Source organism: Mirounga leonina, unplaced genomic scaffold (assembly GCF_011800145.1).
Source record: "Mirounga leonina isolate KUSES-001 unplaced genomic scaffold, KU_Mleo_1.0 Mir_101609, whole genome shotgun sequence".
NCBI lineage: Eukaryota > Metazoa > Chordata > Mammalia > Carnivora > Phocidae > Mirounga > Mirounga leonina.
This window is the reverse complement of record NW_023270164.1, coordinates 6,233,845-6,260,130: the sequence shown is the minus strand read 5'-3', so window position 1 is coordinate 6,260,130 and position 26,286 is coordinate 6,233,845. Positions and strand designations below refer to the sequence as shown.

The window sequence follows — 26,286 nt, the reverse complement described above, 5'->3', positions numbered from 1 at the left end:
AAACAGATAAAATGGATTTCACTAAAATCAAAAACTTTTGTGCTCCAGAAGGCATTTAATATAATATCAAGACAGTGAAAAGACAACCCAGAGAATGGGAGGGGGGAAAAAACCCACTATAAATCAAGAATCTAATAAGGGACCAGTATTTATACAAAAAAACCCTACTACAATTCAGTAATAAAAAAGACAACCAATTTAAATATGAGGAAGGCATCTGAATAGGCATTTTTCTCCAAAGAAGATGTACAAATGGCCAGTAAGTTTGTGAAAAGATGCTCAACACATCATTAGCCACCAGGAAAATGCAGATCAAAGTCCCAGTGAGATACATTCCTCCCATTGACTAGGATGATTATAATAAAAAAGATGGAAAATAGTTAAGTGTTGGTGAGGATGTAGAGGGAGAATCCTTGTGCATTGCTGGTGGTAGTGTAAAAACGGTGCAGCCTCTGTGGAAAATGGTATGGCAGTTTCCCAAAAAACTAAATACAGGGGGTTGCCTGGGTGGCTCAGTCGTTAAGCGACTGCCTTCGGCTCAGGTCATGACCCCAGGGTCCTGGAATCGAGCCCCGCATTGGGCTCCCTGCTCTGCGGGAAGCCTGCTACTCCCTCTCCCACTCTCCCTACTTGTGTTCCCTCTCTTGGTGTGTCTCTCTCTGTCAAATATATAAATAAATAAAATCTTAAAAAAAAAAAAAGAACTAAACACAGAATTAGTATATTATGCATCAATTCCACTTTTGCATATACACCCAAAAGAGTTGAAAGCAGAGGTTCAAACAGATTATTTGTACACCCATTTTCATAGCAGCACTATTCACAATAGCCAAAAGGTAGAAGTTACCCAAGTGTCCATCTACAGATGAATAAAATGTGGTATATACAATGGAATATTATTCAGTTTTAAAAAGGAAGTCAAGGGGCACGTGGGTGGCTCAGTCCCTTAAGCCCCTGACTCCGGCTCAGGTCATGATCTCGGGCTTGGTGCTCAACCCTCCGCCCTGCCCCTCCCCCACTTGTGCTCACTCTCACTCCCATATAAATCTTTAAAAATAATAAAAACAAAAAAGAAGTCAAGACATATTATAACATGCACGAACCCTGAAGACATTACACTAAGTGAAATAAGCCAGTCACAAAAGGGCAAATATTGTAGGATTCCACTTCTGTGGCACATAGAGTAGTCAACTTCAGAGACAAAAAAATGGTGGTTATCAAGGACTTGGGGGAAAGGAATTTGAGGTGTTAATATTTAATGGACACAGTTTCAGTTGGGGAAAATGAACACATTCTGGAGATGGATGGTGGTGATAGCTGCACAACCATGTGAATGCACTTAATACCACAGAACTGTACACTTAAAAATGGTTAAAACGGTAAATTTTACATTATGTATATTTTACCAACAAAAGAAGGGCGGGAGGACAGAAAAGTGTTGGTGAGAATGTGGAGAAAGTGGAAACTTCATACACTGCTAGCAGGAATACAGAAAGTTGCAGACTCTTTGAAAAAGTATGGCAGTTCCTCAAAAAGTTAAATACACAATTAACATATGACCCAGTTGTTTAACTCCTATGTATATAAATGAGAAATAAAAAACATGTCCACACCAAAAACTTGTACACAAAGTTTAGCAGAAAACACCCAAATGTCCGTCAACAGATGAATTAACAAAATGTGTTATACCATACAATATATTCTTCATAAAAAAGAATATAGTTCTGATACACGCTACAATATGGATGAGCCTTGAAAACACTATGCTAAGTGAAATAAAGCAGTTACAAAAGGACAAATAAACTGATTCCACTTGTCTACTTAGAATAGGCAAATTCATAGTGACAGAAAGCAGAGGTTACCAGGGGTTGAGCTGAAGCAAAGGAAGGATAGAGAATTACTGGTTAGCAATTACAGAATGTGTCTGGGGTGATGAGTAAGTTTTGGAAGTAGTAGTGATGATTGTACACCACTGTGAATATAAATAATGCCACTAAGCTGTACACTTAAAATGGTTAAAATAGCAAATTTTGTGATATATTTTAACACAATCTTTTAAAATGACCAACAAAAACCACTGAATTGTATACTCTGGATGGATGAACTGTAGGATATGTAAATATCTCAATAAGTCTATTAAAAGAAAATGTAAACAAGAAATACAGTGGAAAAAATCATTAAAAGGAATTAAAATACTACATTAGAAAATACCCACTTAAGGCAAAAGAAATCAATAAAAGAAACAAAAAAAGGGTGCCTGGGTGGCTCAGTTGGTTAAGCGACTGCCTTCGGCTCAGGTCATGATCCTGGAGTCCTGGGATCAGGTCCCACATCGGACTCCCTGCTCGGCAGGGAGTCTGCTTCTCCCTCTGACCCTCCCCCCTCTCATGTTCTCAGTCTCTCTCTCAAATAAATAAATAAAATCTTAAAAAAAAAAAAAAGACATGAGATTTAAAAAAAAAAAAAAAAGGAAGATCCAACCACATGCTGTCAATAGGAGAATTTTAGATCCAAGGATACAAATTGGTTAAAAGCAAAAGGATGGAAGAGCGCCTGGCTAGGCCAGTCGGTAGCGCGTGCAACTCTTTATCTTGGCGTCATGAGTTTGAGTCCCACATTGGGCATAGAGGTTACTATAAAAAAAAAAATTAAAAGAATGGAAAAACATGCATCATGCAAGACAGCAATCATAAGAAAGGTGAAGTGTCTATACATTTATCATAAAAAATAAGACTTTAAGACAAAAAATATATTACTAAAGATAAAAAGAACATTTTATAATAGAAGGGTCCATTTGTCAAGATGTAACAATTATAAATACATATACACAAAGTACCAGAGCCCCAAAATATATGAAGCAATTCAACAATTAAAACTTCCAACCCCCCACTTTCAATAATGTATAAACAACTAAGAAAAGATCAAGGATAGAAGATTTTAATAACACCATAAACCAATTAGACAATACAGACATACGTAGAACACTCTACCAACAACAGAATACAGTACTCTTCTTGAGTGCACATGAACATTCTCCAGAACGGACCATATGCTAGGCTGTAAATCAAGTCTCAATAAATTTAAAGGACTGAAAGTTATGTTCTTTGAACAGAGAGAAATAAAACTAGAATTTAACCAAAGGAAATTAATTTATTTTGGCACAGTGATCATATTCAAACCATTTACTAGTTCCTCAATTGATTTTCCTATATATAATCCTGCCATCTACAAGTAATGAAAGATCAGAATTCTCCTTAAAGACAAAATAAAACAAAGGCACGATCATGTCACTGAAATATACCACAGACTATTTCTTCTCATTTTTTCTTAATGAGTATATTTATACATTGTATTTATACATATACTTAATAAATGCAAGAAATTTAGGCACACAAAATAATGAGACTAAAATAGCATACCTATGTATTCAGCTCCATAGATCGTACCTTGAAAACTGAAACATTACAAATCCTCACACATCATTACTTTTTAAAATTGTCCAGCCCTACATAAAAATAGCCATCCAAATACACCCAAAACATTGGGTGCCTGGGTGGCTCAGCTGGTTAAGCGTCTGCCTTCCGCTCAGGTCATGATCCCAGGGTCTATGATCCAGCCCCATACCGGGCTCCCTGCTCAGGGGGAAGTCTGCTCCTTCCTCTCTCTCTGCTCCTCCCCCAGCTCGTGTTCTCTCTTGCTCACACTCTCTCAAATAAATAAAATAAAAATTTTTTAAAAAGGTTAAAAATACTCCCAAAACATCAATGAAAACTTAGGAAGTGTTTAAAAACATCAATATTCAGTTAAATACAATCTATATTAATCTATTTCAAATCAATGATATGCACAGATGGGGAAGAAGGGGAGAAGTAGAATAGTATGGATTAAAAGCAGAAAAAGAACCAAAACGAGAGGGAAGCAATGGGGTAGGGGTGGCAGACAAGTAAGTTAACATTTACTAAGCACTTACCTTGAGCCAGATGATCACTTAAAGGATTGTGATCTATTAATATTCATTAACAATCCCAAGAGGTAATCATTACCAGTTTACAGATGGAAAAAAACTGAGGTGCACAGACATAATCTGACTAATTTGAAATAGATAATAGGGAGAACAAAGTTAGCAAATCTAGATTTCAAATGGTCTTTGACAAGTTGGTACCAGTGACTCTGCTCATCCCCTTGCTATGCTCCATCACTATTTGTGCCTATTTCAGTGCTGTAAGACACCAGTGGGGAGGAACAGAATGACTTCACCAATCCTATTAGGTGTGTTAGACAAACACTCTTGTTAAAGGCCTCATAAAATTATTTTGCCAGAAGCAGTATGGTATACAAAAGCAAATTTGTAACCAGAAACATGAATTTAAACTTCTACTCTGATTACCTACTGTGTGATCTTGAGCAAACTTCCCAAACCTCTTTGGGACTCAGTTTCCTCACCCGAGGATACAAGGCTACGGCTGTGATGATTAAATGAGGTAATGATTATCTTTAAATGCCAGAAGGTGTCCAGTGAAGTATTAGTTCCCTTTCCTAACAACATTCCATTGGAGGGGAGACATTTTAAAGACAACTATTTGCAATTTAGTATTGAGGGTGGAACATGAGTGTGGGTTTTGAAGTGAAAAAGACTTGGTCAAAGTCTGCTTTGCTACAAAACATGCAGCTTTGTAATGGGGTTTAGCTCACTGGCAAATGCCAGCAAACACACCTGCAAGTCATGTTTATTCAGAAGCAATTTTCCCCTCAAAACACTGATGCCTTGCACCAAATAGCAGCAGCGGTATGAGGATGGGGGATAAAGGTCTGAACTGGAGAGCCATCACCCCACATTGTTCTTGGCTCAGTCTGGCTACATGCTCTGCCTTGGAAGTACTTACACTGTTCTCTCTGATCTTTGTGCATTTTATTTCCCCCATGTGCTCCCTAACTCCATAACCTCAACAGTTCCCTATATGGAAGGGTTCCATTAGGTTACCAGTTTTTAATAAGTCCTATATTTATTATAGCTTGTCAGGAATTCAAGATGTTTTTAACTGTGCTGTTTATTTTATTAGAATTTTTATTGTTTCTTAGTGCTCTAATTACAAAGTTACATAGCTTTTGAGTGATCCCTTTACTCTTAACCCTATTTTCCCCCTATAAATCCAGTTACATTTTGGTGCCTGATTTTGCAGACCATGAGGTTTTTCAGCTCAGCAACTACAATGTAAAAGACATGCCTGTAATAGGTAGTGTTTAATCTCAAAGTATCACCCCCCCCCCAAATTGGCTAATACCTTCAGAGATTATTGGGAAGCCTGAATGGGAGAATGTATGTGAAGTGCCTTCAAAATAGAAGGTACCCAATAAATAGCAAGTGTTCTAACAAGTGCCAGTTTCTGGGGCGCCTGGGTGGCTCAGTCATTAAGCGTCTGCCTTCGGCTCAGGTCATGATCCCAGGGTCCTGGGATTGAGCCCCGTGTCGGGCTCTCTGCTCTGCGGGAAGCCTGCTTCTCCCTCTCCCACTCCCCCGGCTTGTGTTCCCTCTCTCGCTGTGTCTCTCTCTGTCAAATAAATAAAATCTTTAAAAAACAAAAACAAAAACATCAAGTGCCAGTTTCTTTTCCCCTGAAATGCCAATTAGATGATAAACTTTATTTTTGAACCTTCCCAGACTCCTGACGAATACGATCTCTAGATCAGTTCAGGGGAAAAGTATTCTCTCAACTGTAAATTACCAGGAGTCTATGCTCCTGATATATGTATCACAATTGCTCAGGTTGATTTTTAAAATAAATGAACAGCCTCAACAGTTTTATACAAATATAGCTGCTTTCATTATTCTGTTGCATTAACACAGAATCCTACCATATTTCAAAATTTTGTCCTACTTTTCAAAAAGTTTCAAATCAAGGATTATCTTAACATTTCTAAGACAACTCATAGCACAGTATTCCTATCAGAATTTGTGCTGGCTCTAAAGAAAATGTGACAATAGGGAGAATAAAGAAACCAGTAATAAGACATCAAAATCATGTGGAGCTACACACGACTTACAAATTATCTGTTGAGTAAAAGAATGAACAAAAGAACCACACTTTCAGGCAGAAACATAAGCACATTTTTCATTTAATAAATAACCTAGTAAATATGGATTGGCGTCCCAGTCACCTGACTCCAAGCACCAGATTTCTATCAACAATACCAAGCTGGCTCAAGTTTGGCAATTTTGGTTCTACCTTAACAGTATTTTAAAAAACTAAATTACTTTCTATTTTAACACTGTTTAAATATATGTAAATATGAAATTAAGAATTAAACTCCTCTGCTTCTTGCCCTCCTACAAAACGAACTAAATACAAACAAATCTATTAATAATAATATAAAGTGACAGATGGCAGCATATTACTGACTGCTAAGGCATGGGTTCTTTCGAGGTTTGCACAGCTATCCTACCACCATCATATGCCAGGTGGGAGACTCAGCCCTCCTACTTAATTACATCACTGTGTATACATGGTGCGCTATGACATCATTTGTCCTTGGCACCAATGCATCATTATGTGGTAAGTCCGCCTCTGTTGTTCTCACTGTCCCACAAATCAAACGGTACAATTAAGCACCAATGCGTGAAAAATACAAAGCTAACGTAAGTACTGAAATGGTGTGGCAGTTCTTGGGTACCTGGGTGGCTCAGTGGGTTAAGTGGCTGCCTTTGGCTCAATTCATGATCTCAAGAGTCCTGGGACTGAGCCCCAGGGTCAGGGCTCCCTGCTCAGTGGGAAGTCGGCTTCTCCCTCTCCCTGCCTTGCCTCTCTCCCTGCTCGTGACACACACACACTCTCTCTCAAATAAATAAAATCTTTAAAAAAATTAAAAATTAAAAAATGGTGTGGCAGTTCTTGATTAGGAGGCAGTCCAAAATGCATGTACTAATTTTAAAATAAGTCTGCTTTCTTTAACAAGAAAACATTTAACTTGAGCACAAAAAAGGTACCAAAGAGATACTTATAAGGCTAGAACTTTGCAGGGAGTAGGGGAGGAGTGGCTCGAAGACCACTGAGATTTAGAAATTAACTGCTCCAAATTCAATTCAACCTCTTATCTGCCCTTGAAGATTTCCTATTACATTTGTTAAGCCCACTGCTGTCAGCAGGAAGGTCTCTCTTCTATTCTATCAAAAGTCTATTTCCCTTGTCACTGATGCTTACCTACTGGTTATGGTTCTGCCTACTAAAACAGAAAGTTAATATTCACCATTTTCTGCATTATGATCCTTCAAAATACTCAGACTTACAGTGCATATCACCCAAACTGCTTTTCAAGAGGAAGAGATACTTTTTCTTTTTTTTTTTTTTAAGATTTATTTATTTGACAGAGAGACACAGCGAGAGAGGGAACACAAGCAGAGGAAGTGGGAGAGGGAGAAGCAGGCTTCCCGCTGAGCAGGGAGCCTGATGCGGGGCTCGATCCCAGGACCGGGATCATGACCTGAGCCGAAGGCAGACGCTTAACGACTGAGCCACCCAGGCGCCCTGAGGAAGAGATACTTCTACTTACATATTCTTTTATTTACTAAATCCTTACACAAAAGGGTGTGAGGTCCCATTAGATTCCAGTCCCTAAACAAATCAACCTATTAATAAGTGAGCAATGCTGACTTAAAATATTAGACAAAGTCACATACCACATATCACAGAAGGTATAACTACTTATCAGTCTACTCTTTGTTAAATATCAAGATTAACAACTCAAAGTTATCTATTAATAGCTTTTAACAATCTTTATCAAAATTAGTTAATACTTGGAAGTTACTAATTCAATCATGAAATGCTAATCCATCACACCAGAAACAAGGACCTCATTTCATTTGGTCAACATTTTTTTTTTTTTAAAGATTTTATTTATTTATTTGACAGAGAGAGACACAGCGAGAGAGGGAACACAAGTAGGGGGAGTGGGAGAGGGAGAAGCAGGCTTCCCGCGGAGCAGGGAGCCCGATGCGGGGCTCGATCCCAAGACCCTGGGATCATGACCTGAGCCGAAGGCAGACGCTTAACCGACTGAGCCACCCAGGCGCCCCCATTTGGTCAACATTTTAAGAAAGGCAAATAGATTATCAATAATTACCATTTTCAATGTGCATCCTGTGGGTATTTTTGTCTGAATCTTCCACAACTAGATTAAGTCACAAATGTAAAGAATTTGAAAAGGAAACCAAGGAATTGGAAATTCCTTTCAGTCAATGAGATGGATTTCACTATATTTAAAGTTACACAGAATACTTTTTTAAAGAACAGCCACGAGATCTAATTCACATATACCATATAAATCACCCATCTAAAGTGTACCAATTGGGGCACCTGGGTGGCTCAGTTGTTAAGCGTCTGCCTTCGGCTCAGGTCATGATCCCAGGGTCCTGGGATTGAGCCCCGCATCTCGGGCTCCCTGCTCAGTGGGAAGCCTGCTTCTCCCTCTCACACTCGCCCTGCTTGTGTTCCCTCTCTCGCTGTGTCTGTCAAATAAATAAAAATCTTAAAAAAAAAATAAAACCGGGCACCTGGGTGGCTCAGATGGTTAGTTAAGCGTCTGCCTTCGGCTCAGGTCATGATCCCAGCGTCCTGGGATCGAGTCCCGCATCGGGCTCCCTGTTCCTTGGGAGCCTGCTTCTCCCTCTGCCTCTCTCTCTCTCTCTCTGTCTCTCATGAATAAATAAATAAAATCTTAAAAAATAAAAATAAAAAAATAAAACTGAATAAAGTGTACCAATTCTTTTCAGTTTATTCGGAGCTGTACAGCTATCACCACAATCAATTTTAGAACATTTCCATCACCCCAAAAAGAAACCCCATACCTATTAGTAGCAGCCATTCCCCATTCCCTCCTCAACCCCAGCCCCAATCTAATCTATTTTTTGTCTTTATAGAACTGCCTATTTTTTTTTAAGATTTTATTTATCAGAGAGAAAAGAGAGAGAGAGCACAAGCCAGGGAGAGAGGCAGAGGGAGAACCAGGCTCCCCACCGAGCAGGGAGCGCGATGCGGGGCAGGACCCTGGGACCATGACCTGAGCCAAAGGCAGACGATCAACTGAGCCACCCAGGCGCCCCTAGAACTGCCTATTCTTGACATTTCATATAAATGGTATCATACAATAGTCTTTTGTGACTAGCTTCTTCACTTAGCGTAATTGCTTTTCAAGGTTCAACCAAACCAAGTTGTAGCATGTATCAGTACTTCATTTCCTTTTATTGTTGAAAAATATTCCACTGTATAATACATTTTATTTATGCATTCATTAGCTGATGGACATTAGCATTGTTTTTGTGATATAGTTTTATACATGTAGATGCCATTAAAAGATATCTAACAGAAAAATTATCCTTTAAAGTATGTATGTACAACCCTAAAGGTTCAAAGTAAACACACTGAAGTACACCATGAAGGCTAATACTCAAATCAAAAGAGAAAGATCAAAACTGGAAGCTGTAATACCAAGTTACTGAAAATGAAAATTTTAAGTCTATAGTGTTGAAGCAAAAATGCAAACTCAACAATAAAAATTTTAAATGTAGCGTACAAACATAAAACATTCCAATTCAATTTTGGCATTCATCCCCCTTATTATAGTCAGACACTATTATTAAACAAAGAGGCCAGAGGTCAGCAATTATTTTTTGACATATTACAAATGAAATGAAAAGCAGAAGGGCTACAGGCAAAGGAACCTCATCTTTAAAATAGGAGAGCTGCATGCTAAGGTCCCTTCCGGCTGTATTTTATGAAAGAGCAAATAGTGTCTGGGTGCTGTTGGCAAAACAGGTAAAAGGTGGCCAAATTAATAAGAAGGAACAAGTGCTAACAGATAAAAGAGCTCATTCACTCAGGCATTATATACGGTAGTGGTTTAGAGTACAGATTGAAGATAAACCACCTCAGTTTGAATTCTTGTTCTGAGACTTACCTATATATCCAAGCTGAACAAATTCCTTAATATCTGTGTCTTGGTTTCCTAATATAGAGACAGTTTTGTAAAAAAGAATAGCCATAGGGGCACCTGGGTGGCTCAGTCACTAAGCTCTGCCTTCGGCTCAGGTCATGATCCCAGAGTCCTGGGATCGAGCCCCACATCGGGCTCCCGGCTCTGCGGGAAGCCTGCTTCTCCCTCTCCCACTTCCCCTGCTTGTGTTCCCTCTCTCACTGTGTCTCTATCAAATAAATAAAATCTTTAAAAAAATAAATAAAAATTAAAAAATTAAAAAGAATAGCCATAAAGTGAAACTAGGTGATAGGAGTTTATCTGCATCTTTGTATGTTTGATTTTTCCTTAATAAAAAGTTTGGGTGGGAGGATGGGTGAAATAGGTGATGGGGATTAAGGAGTGCACTTCTTGTGATGAGCACCAGGTGTTGTACGTAAGTGCTGAATCACTATATATCGTACACCTGAACCCAGTATTACACTGTATGTTAACCAGCTGGAATTTAAATAAAAACCTAAGGGGTACCTGGGTTGATCATTCAGTTAAGCATCCGACTCTTGGTTTCGGCTCAGGTCATGATCTCAGGGTTGTGAGATCCAGCCCTGTGTTGGGCTCCATGCCTAGCTCGGGGTCTGCTTGAAGATTCTCTCCTTCTGCCCCTCCCTTCACTCGTGCACCCACTCTCTTTCTCTAAAATAAAGAAAATCTTTAAAAAATAAAAACTTTAAAATATCTACAAAAGCTTCTCAGAAGAACAACATGTGAGCTGCATCTTAAAGAGTAACCATGAATAGCAAGTCAACTAAGCGTATACAGGGATGGAGGAGAAAAGGCAAAAGCAGCAGTATGGAATAGGCTAATGCAGCGTGGATCAGAAGACTAGCACCAATCTCCTCAAGTACCATGGAGTGGCCTTCACCATTTCTCCTATCTCTGGCATTAGGTGTTACATTTTAACAAGGAAAATTTGGCCTATACAAAAAGCTCACTGATAAATAAAACATATGCAATCATATTAAAATAAATCAGATATTCTTAAGGGTATTCAAGGATTATCTATATCCTTGCCCATTCCTTAAGACATGTTTATATAGGTGAAATCTGGTTAAATAATTAAAGGCAGGATGGAAAACAAAAAATCTATGAAAAAGACAATTTGCCTTGGTGAATACCTGACTCCCTACCAGACCCTTAAGATATAATCATAAAAACGACTGTTTTTGCTCTTCCAGAATTTACCAAAGAAGGACAGCAAGTAAATGCTTTAAAATGCATTTCACAAGTGTGAATTTCACACAAAAAAGATTCACAGCTAAGCTTAGACACTTATTGGAATGCACAAAGAAGTCCTGGACAGCAGAACCAATGCAGAATCAAGTAAGCTTCCTGTTTTATTATTTTTTCTCTCTGGACATTGAACACATTTGTATGTATGTATGTATGTATTTTAAAGATTTTATTTATTTATTTGACAGAGAGAGAGCACAAGTAGGCAGAGTGGCAGGCAGAGGGAGAGGGAGAAGCAGGCTCTCTGCTGAGCAGGGAGCCGGACGTGGGGCTCGATCCCAGGACCCCAGGATCATGACCTGAGCAGAAGGCAGCTGCTTAATCGACTAAGCCACCCAGGCGCCCCTGTATTTATTTATTTTTTGGACTAGGTTCCATGCCCAACATAGGGCTTGAACTCACAACCCCGAGATAAGGAGTCACATGCTCTACTGACTGAGCCGGCCAGGTGTCCCCCACTTTTTTACCCTTTGACCTACCGTTTCATCCATTAATCTCTTCCCCACCCCCACCTCTGGCAGCCACCAATCTTTTCTCTGTATCTCTGAGCCTGATTTTTGTTTTTTGATTCCACATATAAGAGATCATGTGGTATTTGTCCTTGACTGTGAATTTCAGTTAGCATAATGCCCTCAAGGTCCATCCACACTGTCACAAATGGCAAGATTCATTCTTATGGCTGAATCCCATTGTATATACACACACAATGGAATAGATAGACGCCACAATTTCTTTATCCACTTCTCCACTGATGGACACTTAAGAGTCTTTCTGTATTTTGGCTATTGTAAATAGTGCTGCAACAAACATGGAGGTGCATAAATGTATTCGAATTAGCATTTTCATTTTCTTCAGATTAATACCCAGTAGTGGACTTACTGGATCTCATGGTAGTTCTATTTTTAATTTTTTGAGGAATCTCCATACTGTTTTCCATAGTGGCTACACCAATTTACATTCCCAACAGTGCACAACGGTTCCCTTTTCTCCACATCCTCACCAACACTTGTTATTTCTTATCTTCTTGGTATTTCTAAAGCCCGTATTTTAATCTAAAGTACTGACTCTCTGAAGAGCAAAGATCTTTCCAGACATACTCTAAAGCCAAACATGCATAATTTTCTTTAAATTAACAGCAATGCTTAACCCCGTTATCATTATCAATTAAGTTCATTAAAAAAATACCTCATATTTTCAAGAATTCACTCAACTAGTGATTTTGAGCCACAAGAGGCTTCAAGCTGTCTACTAGCCAAACTTCAGATTTTATAGGTAAGCAAGAGTTAAACAGCAGAAAAACTAGTAAGCATATGAAAAGGTTCTAACCATCATTAGATACAAGCAAATGAATATTTAGGCCACAATTAGAGATTCCTAAACCTCTACGAAACCAGCTAAAGTTAAAAGGACAATACTAAGTGTTGTTAAGGAAGAGCAATAGGAACTACAGTGGTGGGATTCTAAACTGGTACACCAACAACTTGGGAAATGTTTGGCAGTATCTACCAAAACTAAACGGATACACATCCTATAACCCAGCAATTCCACTTCTGGGTGTATACCAAAAGACATGTACTAAAATGATCATGGCAACATTCTTTATAATTAGGGAAAACCCTATAAACAATCGAAATGTCCACAAACAGAATGGATAAATCAATCATGGTGTCTTTCATACAATGACTACACAGTAACGAAAAAGAAATTAATAATGTGGGGCAAAAGAAGCCAAAGACAAGAGTGCATATTCTATTATTCCATTTATATGAAGCTTTCAAAAACAGGTATAATTAATTCACTGAAAGACGGAAGGAGGGGGCGCCTGGGTGGCTCAGTTGGTTGAACATCCCTCTCTTTATCTCAGCTCAGGTCTTGATCACAACATCATGAGTTCAAGCCCCCCCCCCCCCCAAAATAAAATTTTTAAAAAGGGAGTACTGGGCGCCTGGGTGGCTCAGTTGGTTGAGCGACTGCCTTTGGCTCAGGTCATGATCCTGGAGTCCCTGGATCGAGTCCCGCATCGGGCTCCCTGCTCAGCGGGGAGTCTGCTTCTCCCTCTGACCCTCTCCCCTCTCATGTGCTCACTCTCTCTCATTCTCTCTCTCAAATAAATAAATAAAATCTTTAAAAAAAAAAAAAAGAGGGAGTATTAGGGTTTCTTTTCGGGGGGTGGCATAAAGGAGCCTTCTGGGATGCTGGAAATGATATATTGATCTAAGTGGTTGTTACACAGATGTGTACATTTGTAAAAAAAAAAAAAAAATCTATCAAGCTACACATTCAAGACTCGTGGTCTTCACTATATGCAACTTGTATCTCAATTTAAAAAATAAAAATTTAGGGGCGCCTGGGTGGCTCAGATGGTTAAGCGTCTGCCTTTGGCTCAGGTCATGATCCCAGGGTCCTGGGATCGAGTCCCACATCGGGCTCCCGGCTCAGCGGGGAGCCTGCTTCTCCCTCTGACCCTCTCCCCTCTCATGCTGTTTCTCTCTCGCTCGCTCTCTAAAAAATAAATAAAATCTTAAAAAAATAAAATTTTATAGCAGGTAAGCCACTTGAAAAATAATGTCAAACTTCCTTTGGGAGTCTAAGGCACTGGTTCTCAAAGTGTGGTCCACTGAGACCCTTTCAAGAGATCCAAGAAGTCAAAATTGTTTTAATAATAAGACATTATTTGTTATTGTCACTGTCATTCTCTCTCCAGTATACAGTGGAGTTCTTCCAAAGGCTACATGATGTATTCTATCACAAGAGATTAAAAGCAGAATATACCTTTCTTCTGTTACACCAAACATGAGATATCTGCAAAAAAATGTAGGACAATGCAACGCTGCTGCTCACTTAATTTGTTTTCTTAGAAAAGCTATTTTTCATAAAAGTATTATTTACATTAACATGCAATGGGTTTGGGGCGCCTGGGTGGCCTAGTCGGTTAAGCGTCTGCCTTCAGCTCGGATCATGATCTCGGGTCCTGGGATCAAGCTCCATGTTGGGTTCCCTGCTCAGTGGAGAGCCTGCTTCTCCCTTTCCCTCTGCTCCCCGCCCCCCTCGTTAGTGTGTGCTCTCTCTCAAATGAAATCTTTAAAAAAAAAAAAAAAATGCAATGAGTTTTACTTTTACATGCATACACAAGTTTAAAACTTTTTTTTCCATTTTAACTTCCAAAATAGTAAACATCAAAGGATATTAACTCAACATAAACAAAAGCTCTTTGAGGCCTAAGTATAAAGGGTCCTGAGAGCAGAAGTTTGAGAATGACTGGCCTAATGATAGACAACGAAAATAATGAGCTTCTTTTGCTATTTCTCTTGTAGTGATGAAAAACAAGGTATCAACATTTTCTCTGAAACCATCTGCACCAGACAAATCACCGCTACTATATTTATCTGCATACTTTCATTCTCAATTCAGAAAAAACAACTTCTCCCGAATATTATTTTCCCTAGCTGGCTACATCATTTTTTAACAGCACTTTGTCCTTAAAGCTTAAGCTAGACTTCAGATGAAAACTTAACCAAACTCTAGGCTGCTCTGCCAGCAAAGAAATTATATCCTGGCTACGAAGTCTGTGCTTCCTAAATTCACACTACAAGCTGTTGGCCAAGCACAATTAGCCCGTAAGAATCTAAATAAAATAAAGCCCTCCAGAAAAACCCAGACACACAGAAGAAAAACAAGTTGAAGGAAACACTGAAATTATTTTCTTATCCCTCCTTTTATTTGTCAATCTAAATCCAACAACTCCTAAATCTATTAACTTTTTTTTACCTTTCCCATTTTTCTTTACTTGAAAATTTTTCTTCTCTGGAATCCAGTTTTTTCCACATCTCTAGGGATAAAGATAAAATTTATTAACTCAAAAAAAAAAAAAAGGTGGTAGCTTAAGCCATCCCTTGTCCAACACCATGGTTTACAGATAAAGAGTAATGAGGACCCAAGAATTAAGTGATTAACAGAGAGAGAGCAGGATAACTGGAACTAAAACACAGCCCTTCTGACTGGAGTCCAGTACCCTCCCACTGACTACACCATTTTCAATTCAAATACGAATGCGGCTTTGAAACCAAAAAAACCTCCAAACTAGGAGCGAGTGGAATTAATGCAATTATTTAAACAATAAGATTATTCTTCTACTTTTGTGTATCAATCTAATTTAAAAGCTGTAAAATAATGCCTGTACAAAGCATGGCGAGCCAACAGTTAACAGTCTCTGGATACCAGATTCTAGTCCCCTACATTTTAAGGGAGGGAAGAGGCAAGAAAGCATGTGCTTTGATAATCCACTGTTTAAGTAATGGAGCCACACTGGGAAAATACAGTCATTCTATAACCCAGATTCCTCTCTATGACCTTTTGATACATATCAACAGTCAGAAGCTCTCAAGTGGAGAAATGAAATTGGGAATGGGAGAAGAGTTGAAGAAGGGAAAGACAATAAAGGTGCTTTGCTTTCCAGCTCAACAATCCCTTCAATGACGGAAGCCAAAATCAAATTAGCAGCAACTCCCTCATTCAAGGGGAGTCCCAGGTATCTCACGTCCTTTACTCCATTCCCTCAACCATTCTCTTATCATCTCTCAGCCAAAGTGTTAAAAATACTGCCTCAAATTCTCCTGGCTCCCCAACTCTTCTCTGACATGTCTGCCACAATGCCATCAGAATTATCTTTCAGAAACACAAACCCAATCATCTCACTTAATTTAAAAGTCCATCTCATGGGGCACCTGGGTGGCTCAGTCGTTCAGCGGCTGCCTTCGGCTCAGGTCATGATCTCAGGGTCCTGGGATCAAGCCCCGCATCGGGCTCCCTGCTCTGCGGGAGGCCTGCTTCTCCCTCTCCCACTCCCCCTGCTTGTGTTCTCTCTCTAGCTGTCTCTCTCTGTCAAATAAATAAAATCTTTAAAAAATAAAAAGTAAAAGTCCATCTCATTACCCTAAAAACAAACAGAAGTGCCCTAATGTGGCACGCAAGTTCATCCCTTGTGATATAGCCTCACCTCCCACAACCCCTTCCCTCCCAATTATCTCCAATGCTCCTTCTACATTCTACTACTAACTTTTCTCTAAAATACTGTAGTTTCACTTCCATTCCTCCACTTCAAGTAGTGGTTCTCAAATTTTGTCCCTAGGACACAGTAGGCAATGTCTGGAAACATTTTTAGTTGTCACAATGGGGGGCGGGGCAGCAGGTACTACTGGCATCTTGTGGGTAGAGGCCAGAAAGGAATAGCACAGCACCCCACACAAGAATCATATGGCCCAAACTGTCAATAGTGTTAAGGTTAAAAACCCTGATCTTGGGTGGTACCTGGGTGGTTCAGTTGGTTAAGCATCTGACTCTTGGTTTCAGTTCAGGTCATGATCTCAGGGTCGTGAGATGGAGCCCCACATAGGGCTCCACACTTCGTGGAGCCTGCTTGATATTCTCTCTCCCTCTCTCTGCCCTTCCCCCCAGCTCCCCCACCCCCGCCCCTCGCGTGTGTGCACATGCGCTCCCTAAAAAACAAAATTAAACAAAAACCAACAAACCAACCCTAATCTCGAGTTGCTCCCTCTGCCCAGAAGTCCCTGCTCTAATTCATAGGGCCACCAAAAAGAGTACACTTCTAAAGACCAGCAACCTCTGGTTGAGGTTGGGTGACAACCTCAAACTACAATGATTTCTTCATCTCTTCTACTACTCCATTTTTCACACCTCTATGTAACATAGGACTTATTACATGTATAATTGTCTAGCCTACTAGACAATAAAGCTTACAAAGTAAGAATTAATCACCTTTGTATCCCTTGTGCCGGTATGGTATTAAATGAATGAATTCATTGTTATAAGAAAGCAATCACCCAATCCAAAGCCTTCACTTTACAATTTCATGGAGGTTAAGGAACTTCCTCACTAGTTGGTAGAGGAATTATAACTGTAACCTAAGCCTTTTGACTGAGATTAGAGCTCTTTACTACCTACTATACCACTCTCTCAATCAGGCTGAGGGAGGTTCTGACCACCTACACAAGAGAGTTCAGACTTAGACTATCAACTGAGCCTCAGGAACTTCCAGAGCCACCTTCCAGGGGCTTTATCTGAAGAAACACAAACAAAAAGTAGTAGAGTAAATTAAGGCCAAAAGAAAAGCACAGGAAAAATGCTACCAGAATTCAGAGAGGGTAAAGACCAATTTCCAACTAAAGTAAATTAGAAAATACTTCACGAAAATAGCCTGTGAGCTAGACACTGGAGGCTAGCCACAAAGGGGAGATGGAGCTCCAAGAAGTAAAACCACGGGAATAGGAAAGGCTGGGGCATCCACATCAAGTATGGATTGTTTGATGGGAGAACAAGAAATCACCTTGGAAAAGCAGACTGGAATTATGTCAGAATGACCTCCTTTGGATAGAGCTGCCATGGTTTATTTTGGGCAGTATTTTGTAATTTTTAAATAAGTCCTACATGCAACATGGGGCTTGAACTAACGATCCTGAGATCAAGAGTCGCACATTCCACCGACTGAGCCAGCCAGGTGCCCCAATTTTGAGTATGTGGGGAGAGAGAAGCAGATACCTGAACACGATTCTTGTGGTTGTGTAGATGAACAGAACCCCGAAGAGTCTTGCCATTTCTCCTTTCACTGACATGATTCTTCTTCCCATGATGCACAGAGAATAACTAAGGTAATGCTTGAGTAGGAGCAATTTGAGACAGCTGACATTTATATGGCTCAGATAATGACATCCAGTCAGACAAGGAATACACCTGCAGGGAGTACATTAGGTTCCTCCTCCAACCCTCAGCCTGGACTTACAATACCTTTCACCCCAGCTCGACACACTCCAAGTCAAAAACTCGAAAGAACTTTGGATGAGTGATTTATATATACAAAGGATATAGTAAACAACTATATACATACTGATTAAATATGAGTAAATGAGTTTTTCTGCAATCACTTTCACAAGAGCCTAGGCAGTACTCTTCCCTTTCATACAGAATACATTCCTGAAAATGTGATAGAAATCAAATATTCCAAAGCCAAACAATAGATTCACACGTTCCTAGAGGTTTTTCCAACTCTCAGAGGTATTATAAGCTTTACTACACATTTGCCATACTTAATTTCCTGTGTCAGTGTAATTATTTCATCCACCACTGAACAAAGTCAACCAACATAACCAATGAGCACAACCTAACCCAGTAATGTTAAAGACTTAAATCCCTAATCAGTTCCCTGTCTCAAGGATATTAAGTTTGGGACCTCCAGCTGATACAAAGAATAGGAAACTTATCCTAAAAAGGATATTGAAGAAATAAAATAGAGGTGTGAAAGAATAAGGAGTGTGTGGAGAATTAGGCGAGTCAAGTAAATGAAGGATGGGGGAGTGGGGAATAAAGAAAAAAAATGGCGGGAAATTAAGTTATGTTATATGAAAACCAACTTCATAATTAAAGTTTGCAGCAGTGTTTACAAATGCAGTAGCTAAAAAAGGAGCAGGGGAGGAAGGAGGGACATGAAAACTGTCTCCTAGGCAGGATGAACAAATGGCACACACTCAAGTCCTGCAGCAGGAGTAAGTGGAGGCACAGGACCACAGACACAGGATACATGACTTAGTGAATTATGTAACTGATGAGAACTTTTGATTTAACACACATCTAAATAATATGGTTGCTTCTACATGATCAGAGGTGGGGTTTGTGTCTTCCCTTTGCTTTTATTCCCTCATGCTCCCCAAACATTTTAACAGAATACGTTAATTTCATAATCAGATGAAAATTATAAAGTATGTAACATCGTTAGAAAGCCTTCCATCAAATAACAAACTGCTTAAGTATTTAAAAGTAAGCTTTGAGGGGCGCCTGGGTGGCTCAGTCATTAAACGTCTGCCTTCGGCTCTGGTCATGATCCCAGGGTCCTGGGATCAAGCCCCGCATGGGGCTCCCTGCTGGGCGGGAAGCCTGCTTCTCCCTCTCCCACTTCCCCTGCTTGTGTTCCCTCTCTCACTGTGTCTCTGTCTGTCAAATAAATAAATAAAATCTTTAAAAAATAATAATAAAATAAAAGTAAGCTTTGGGGGCGCCTGGGTGGCTCAGTCGCGTGTCTGCCTTCGGCTCAGGTCATGATCCCGGGGGTCCTGGGATCGAGCCCCGCGTCAGGCTCCCTGCTCAGCAAGGAACCTGCTCCTCCTCCTGCCACTCCCCCTGCTCATGCTCTTTGTTAAATAAATAAGTAAAATCTTGAAAAAATAAAAATAAGCTTTTGTGATCTGAAAAATTCATTTATACAGAACATTATCCCCTAAGACATCAAATTAATGAAGTATTTATTTTGTAATGTCTCCTTCCAATTTAGCTTTCCTTTAACGAGCATCGAACACCACTGCCCTGCTTTCAAAATGGTGCTTTTTGTTTCATATACTCTAGCTCTAAAGCGTTTGTGGGAACTGATATTTTTTTAAGGATTTTATTTATTTATTTGTGAGTGTGCATGCATGCGCGAGCAGGGGGAGGGGCAGAGGGACAAGCAGACTCGCCACTCAGTGGGGAGCCCAACTCAAGGCTCAATTCTAGAGCCCTGAGATCATGACCTAAGCCAAAGTTAACCAACTGAGTCACCCAGGTGCCCCAGAAACTGATTTTTAAACTCACTCTAACCAGTATATGTGACAGGAACAATTCTGTTTTGCTCACCTTGTATCCCTGTTATCTGGTACAATACCTAGCACATAATAAGCGTTTAACATGTAAGTGCAGAATTTAAAATAAAGTACAAAATAAAAAGGATTCAAGAAAAATTAGACAAAATGATAAGCCTGAAGAAAAATAAGATATGCTGGAATTCATCTCTAAGCCAGTAATTGTCCAATGGTAGTTCCATACTTGGGAACTTGCTAGAAATATATACACCTTTTTTTTTTTTTTAAGATTTTATTCATTTATTTGACAAAGAAGAGAGAGGGGGAACACAAGCAGGGGGAGTGGAGAGAAGCAGGCTTCCTGCAGAGCGGGGAGCCCGATGTGGGGGCTCGATCCCAGGACCCTGGGACCATGACCTGAGCCGAAGGCAGACGCTTCATGACTGAGCCACCCAGGTGCCCCAGATATATACTCGAGCCCCATCCCATACTTACTGAATCAAACTCAGGGGGCCCAAAAATCTATTATAACAAACCCTCCAGGGTTTTAGAACTTTGCCCTAAACCAGGGCTGGCAAATTATGTTCAAAGACCAAATCCAAATCCTGTTTTTGTATAGCCCACAAGCTGAGAATGCATTTCACACAGGAACATTTACAACCAGTTTAATGACAGGGAACACTAACTTTAAATCCTCCATTAGGCAAAAAAATGTATTTATGAGCCCCCCCATTCTATTCTTATTAGATCTGAATTACAAATAACTGCACCATCATATTTTAAATTTCACCAATAGAAAATTGACCTAAAATCCTCAATTTCGCCTCTTAGCATGCAAACCTAAAATATTTCCGATCTAGTTTTTTACAGAAAAGTCTGCTGATCCCTGATTTGAATTTGGGAGGTATTATCAAGCAAGGAGAACAACGAAATCTTTCTACACTACCTTGATCAGGGACAAAATACACGGTTAGATACAATATGGGTCTAATACCATGTATTAACTTCCATGCTTTCTAGTGTCTAATTGAGTAGAGGTACTCAGTTCTTAGAAGTAACCAACTGAGAGAAAAGACCACCACAGAGAGATATAACAACCTAAACTCTGAATAAACACCAAAGTCAGTAGGAAGGAAATTGGCATAAACAGGATAGGAAAGGGAGTTTTCTACTCCTTTTTTTCATCTAAATTTTCTTCTCTTCCTACTTTACAGGCTCTGCAACCAAGGATGGGATCCAAGACAACCAGCTCAAAATCATGCCAAGGAAAACAATTCCTCTGATAATGGCTGGTCAATATGGGTCTAGTGTTCAAAACTTTTATGATTGATCAGTTACAGAAGGATAAACTGAAAGAAGCCAAAATGTGATGATACATCAATTTTGTATACAGTTCTAGGTACTGGGAGTCAAATATTCCTCCAGATTTTGCCATTCAGGCAGTTATTGTAAAGATTATTCTATATGCTCCATAATACACAAAGGTAAAGGACAGAATTGCTGACCTTATTACCCATTATCCATCACCAGAGAGAAATTTAAGTGTGAATTTTAGGACAGTGACTACAAAGGTAATGGAAATCAAAGAATAGTTACTGGGCCTTATTAAATATGGTCAGAGCTTCATGCAAAAGGTAGTCTATGCACACTATCTTAGTCAAGTTACTTCAGCAACCATGTTCATCTGAAAAACAAAGGAGTTTGAGATCTAAGACTCCTTTCAGGACTGCTCATCATAAAACAGTTATCAGGACGCCTGGGTGGTTCAGTCGCTTATGCATCTGCCTTTAGCTCAGGTCCATGATCCCAGAGTCCTGGGATCGGGTCCCACATCAGGCTCCCTGCTCAGCAGGGAATCTGCTTCTCCCTCTGCCTCTCCTCCCTGCTTGTGCTCTCTCTCGCTCGCCCAAATAAGTAAAATCTTTAAAAACAAACAAACAAATAAAAATAAATGAATAAAAAAATGATCAGGTCAAGTTAAGTGACTCCAAGTAATAAAGAGAATTAGAAAAAAAAAATAGAGAAATCATACCAGAATATAATATGGTGAATTGACTATTCATCCAACAAATAATTACTGAATATCTATGTGCCAGGGACTTTCTAGGTACTAGAAATGTATCAGTGACTTAGGACCTTGAGTCTGAGGAGATGAACGCCACAAATCTAAAATTTGGAGGACAAAAATCGAAGCATCTGAACAAAATAATTAAAACAAAAAGAAAAACACACCAACAGCATAGAGGTAACTGACAGAGCAGCAATACAAAAAAGGAACAGCAGGAGGAAGGGTTGGACACCAGGGTATTTAATTCCTGGCCAAATATTAAAAACACTGCAAGTACAGCTATTCCTAAACTCAATATGCAAGAATTCTAATCCATTTCTACTGTACCTGACTTTTGTGCTCACTGGAGAAGACTGGAGATCAGAAGAATTCTATTGAAAAGAAACTGAAAGATAAAAAGAAAACTCCACTGGATCATACCATAACTAGGTATATTTCTTATAACAAAATTCAGTCTCCATCTATAAAGCACAATAAAGAATGACAAAATTAGAGCTAGGAAAGACTTTAGAGATCAGCCAGTCCAATGCTCCTCACTTCCTACAACATAAGCTTCTAGACAATAGCAATCTCTAGAAAAGTACCTGGCACATAGTAGATGCCCGATAAATATTTGTTGGATGGATAAAAAGCAAACTAATGCCTTAAAATAGGTATTAATAAGCTAGTATTAGAGCTGGAACCTTAACTCCAAGAAGGTGCTCATAAGAGATAATGAATTTGGGGGGGGGTATGTACATAAAACTCTGGAATCCTGAACTATTAATCTAGCTTCTGAACTTTTTTGCTACTTTGTGTCTGGAATTTTTGGCAGTGTGAGTGGCGAAACTAAACTCATCCTGCCTAATGGTAGCACACAAAACTCAAAAGTATCAGATCTTCCCTTTCCCTCAAATGAAGTGCAAAGAACCCCCTAGCTGCACATCAGAAATATTGAGTTTTTCAAATGCCTAGTTTCTACCCCAAACTTAATCATAATTTCCAGAGCGTTAAGACCTAGGAAAATAGCTTTTTTTATTTTTGGAAAATAATTTTGAAAAAGCTCTACAGGTGATTCCGATCCACAGCTGAGGTAGAAAATCATTGTTAGTAGCTGGAAGTAGAATTAAAAACCCATTTGCTGCTGAATACATGTATAGTGTGTGCATACATACTGAAGGCCACAAGACACAGGCACATATGAAGAATAAATTTAGGAAAGATATCTTAAAAGTATAGTTTTTCACTTCTTATTCCTTAAAAATATATTACATTGGTCATTACTTTATATTCAACAGTAATAATTAATTCAAACTCCAATAAACCTAAGTATCAAAAGTTCTATGAAGTCTTCTTCCTTTTGATACTTTATACCATAGAAAATAAGACTACAATGACCATTAACAGAAAGATCTTTGAGATCTTGTGCCACACTAAGAAAGCTCATAGATTCCACCTTAGCAGGCTTTCCCCCCAGCCTCAGTACAGAATTTAACACAACGGACCAAGAGAATTAAGAGAAATAAACACCAAATAAAGGCGTTTATTGCTATTTCATTTATTCCATAAAAGTATTGAGCGATACTACAAAAATGCAAAATAAAATCCTTAGTTTTGAAAACTGTTTGTGAAAATCATACTGATTTTAAACTAAGCTAAATAAAACTCAGAATTTTCAAATTGAGATAATAGAAGTTCACGTGATACTAAATGTTCATTTATGAGATCATTTAAATAAATTACTGGGAGACAAATGCCTGGATTTTACATCTTTTAGGAACGTTATGTTGCCTAACATTATTTTAGTCATAAACACACCCACCAACTAATCAACCAGAACATGTTGGGAGACATATGGAAAAGGAAGAACCTACTTGCTGCAAAGCTTTTAGCACCTCTCTGGCTAACTAGGTTATTTCCCAAATTGCAGATGATTGTCATATTTTTATTAAAATTTTAATCTAAAGCTACTCTGGTTCAGGAAACAAACGAAAGTTCCAAATGTTTTTTAAAAATAGTGATCAGTATCATTTCACTAATGTGGCACCGTAGCTGAAACACCACTGGTTGACAGACCTCAATCCCTCACCTGTATGATGAAGACAATACTATTTATGCTGATAATTGAAAACATTTGAGAAAAAAAAACCCATCTTCTTACTTATCTGCTTTAAAGTTCAATAAGAACATACTAACAGCATTAACAGTGGTATTCAACCCGGACTGCATGAAAATCACCCACAGTGGTTTTAACATAAACCTTTGCCCAGGACCCGTATCAGACCTAATCAGTCGTATCAGACCTACTAATCAGTCTTAGGGAGGGAGATCCAAGCATCAGTTTCCCACCCCCCAATTCCCCTAAGTGATTCTAATGTGCAGTCAAGGGTTGAGGGTCAAAGCATTAACCCTTTCCCAAACACTGTTAGACCCTATACTAAGACAAGAACTTAGCAACAAACTGGACAGCTTTCAAAAATACAACTCAAAAAAGAAAAAAAAGGGGGGGGGAGGGCCTAAATTCCCCCCCTCGATTTTTAGGGGGGGAAAAAAAATTCAAGATTCGGAAAACATACCAGCAAGAGGGGAAATATAATGCAGGCTATTATGAAACCCTCACATTATTTTAGAATTCAAAAACAAACAGAACAAAACAACCCCACCAAAAAAACAAAAAAACCCAACTAGCTCAAGAACCACAGAATAAGATCCATCCCCAATTGCGAAGACTTACAAGACTGATCTTTAACACGCCCCCATATGTTTCAAACAACTTTAACCTAATTTAAACAGATTGGTTTCAATACTAAAATCCTGAACTGAAGTATAAAAACTCTATTAAAATTGACCTTATAAAATAAACTGAAAGAACGCTTGCTTGTATCCAACTAATCAAGCACTTGACTAGCAAATTCACGACAAACATCCATTTTCAAAAACTATAAACAGCATTATTAATACCATCTCAAAAAAAAATTATCTTTGAAGAGCCATCCACGAAATCCCTCATCTTCTTGAGATGTCAGAATATTTATTTCAAGAGCCTGGAAGAAAAAAAGATCCAGAGTAAATCCTACTTGAGCATTCCATCGATAAAACAAGAGAAGTATGGAACACCAACGAGAGATTACAATAATTTGGTGAAAGGTAAAATCTGCCCTTCAAAGTAACTTTCTAAAGAATTTAGATTCCCACATGTACTGTTCTTGCCATTATTCAATCCCTCCAGAAATTTTCCCTCTCAGAAACTACCAAGGTCAGCAAACAAAAGGAAGAAATGGCATGAGAACATTAAGATAACACATTAAAAATTCCAAGTTGAATGTCCGTGCAAAAAAATACAGGAAAAAGGGTAGGGGGAAAATATTCGTATACTCCAAATGCCTTATTTTTAAAATAAAGAAAACAAAATGTAATAAACATTGAGTTCACCATTCCAAATACTTCTGATTTTCACTCTATGCAGGCACTGGAACAATAAAGCTTAATCTTTAAGAACTTGGGAAGCATTTGCTGAAACCAAAATGGCAGCCCACTGAATCAGTAGACCAGGGAGATCTAAAGGAGAGTTTGCAGTCTCTATTTTTAAATTCAAGTGTACGGATTAAGAAAGCCAAGCTAGTCATGGTTAATGAGTCCTTACTATACAATCACTAAAAGTAGATAATGAGCTCCAAGAGAGGGTTAAGTACCTGCTGTAAAGTTTCCTAATCAATAAATACAGCCCAGATTCTTCCTCAGAAGGTATACAAACATTATGTAGATTTAGGAGGCTCGTGTGTTTCCAGGTAAAAGACGGCTACAAATACTTCCCTCCGCCCAAAATGAGCACGAATATTTACAACTACAACTCGCTCAGTTAAATTCAAAGACAGTCCGAAGAAATTACACACACCTGTAAACTGCACGGTGGAAAATCCAATTAAGGTTATAACTATGGTACTTTCAAAAAATATGCTTAGTTTAAGCAGGTTCTATTGGAAATCTTAAAAAATTCCCGTGTAAGTTCCAGTCCCCACAGAAGTCCCTACAACGACTACAAAACAATGTATACACCTGCTCAGTAACTCTTAGTATTTCACAATGAATGAAAAATAAACAATTTATCGAACCCGAAGCCTCGTACCACAAGAAATCTGAAGGGTTCGTTATCACCAAGCTCACAGAGACTAATATTTTTTGCAGAAATAGTTAAAAATAGAAAGGTGGTGGGTCCAAGCTAGCTGGGAGGCGATTTCCGCATCAAAACATCTTTCGCGGCTTTAGCCCTCAGCAAATGAAGGGGAACGAAGGAGGTGTGGGAGGCCGATAACCCGGCTCAGGCTCCCAGTCCACAGGGCCGAGGAGAAGCTGACGGTTATCGCC

At 39.1% G+C, this 26,286-nt stretch overlaps 1 protein-coding gene across 4 annotated transcripts in view; it reads right to left on the bottom strand.

Annotated features, from left to right (window-relative positions):
* The window catches only part of USP9X (ubiquitin specific peptidase 9 X-linked), a 166,957-nt gene that overhangs the window by 113,572 nt on the left and 27,099 nt on the right, over positions 1-26,286 (bottom strand). The window lies entirely within an intron of this gene.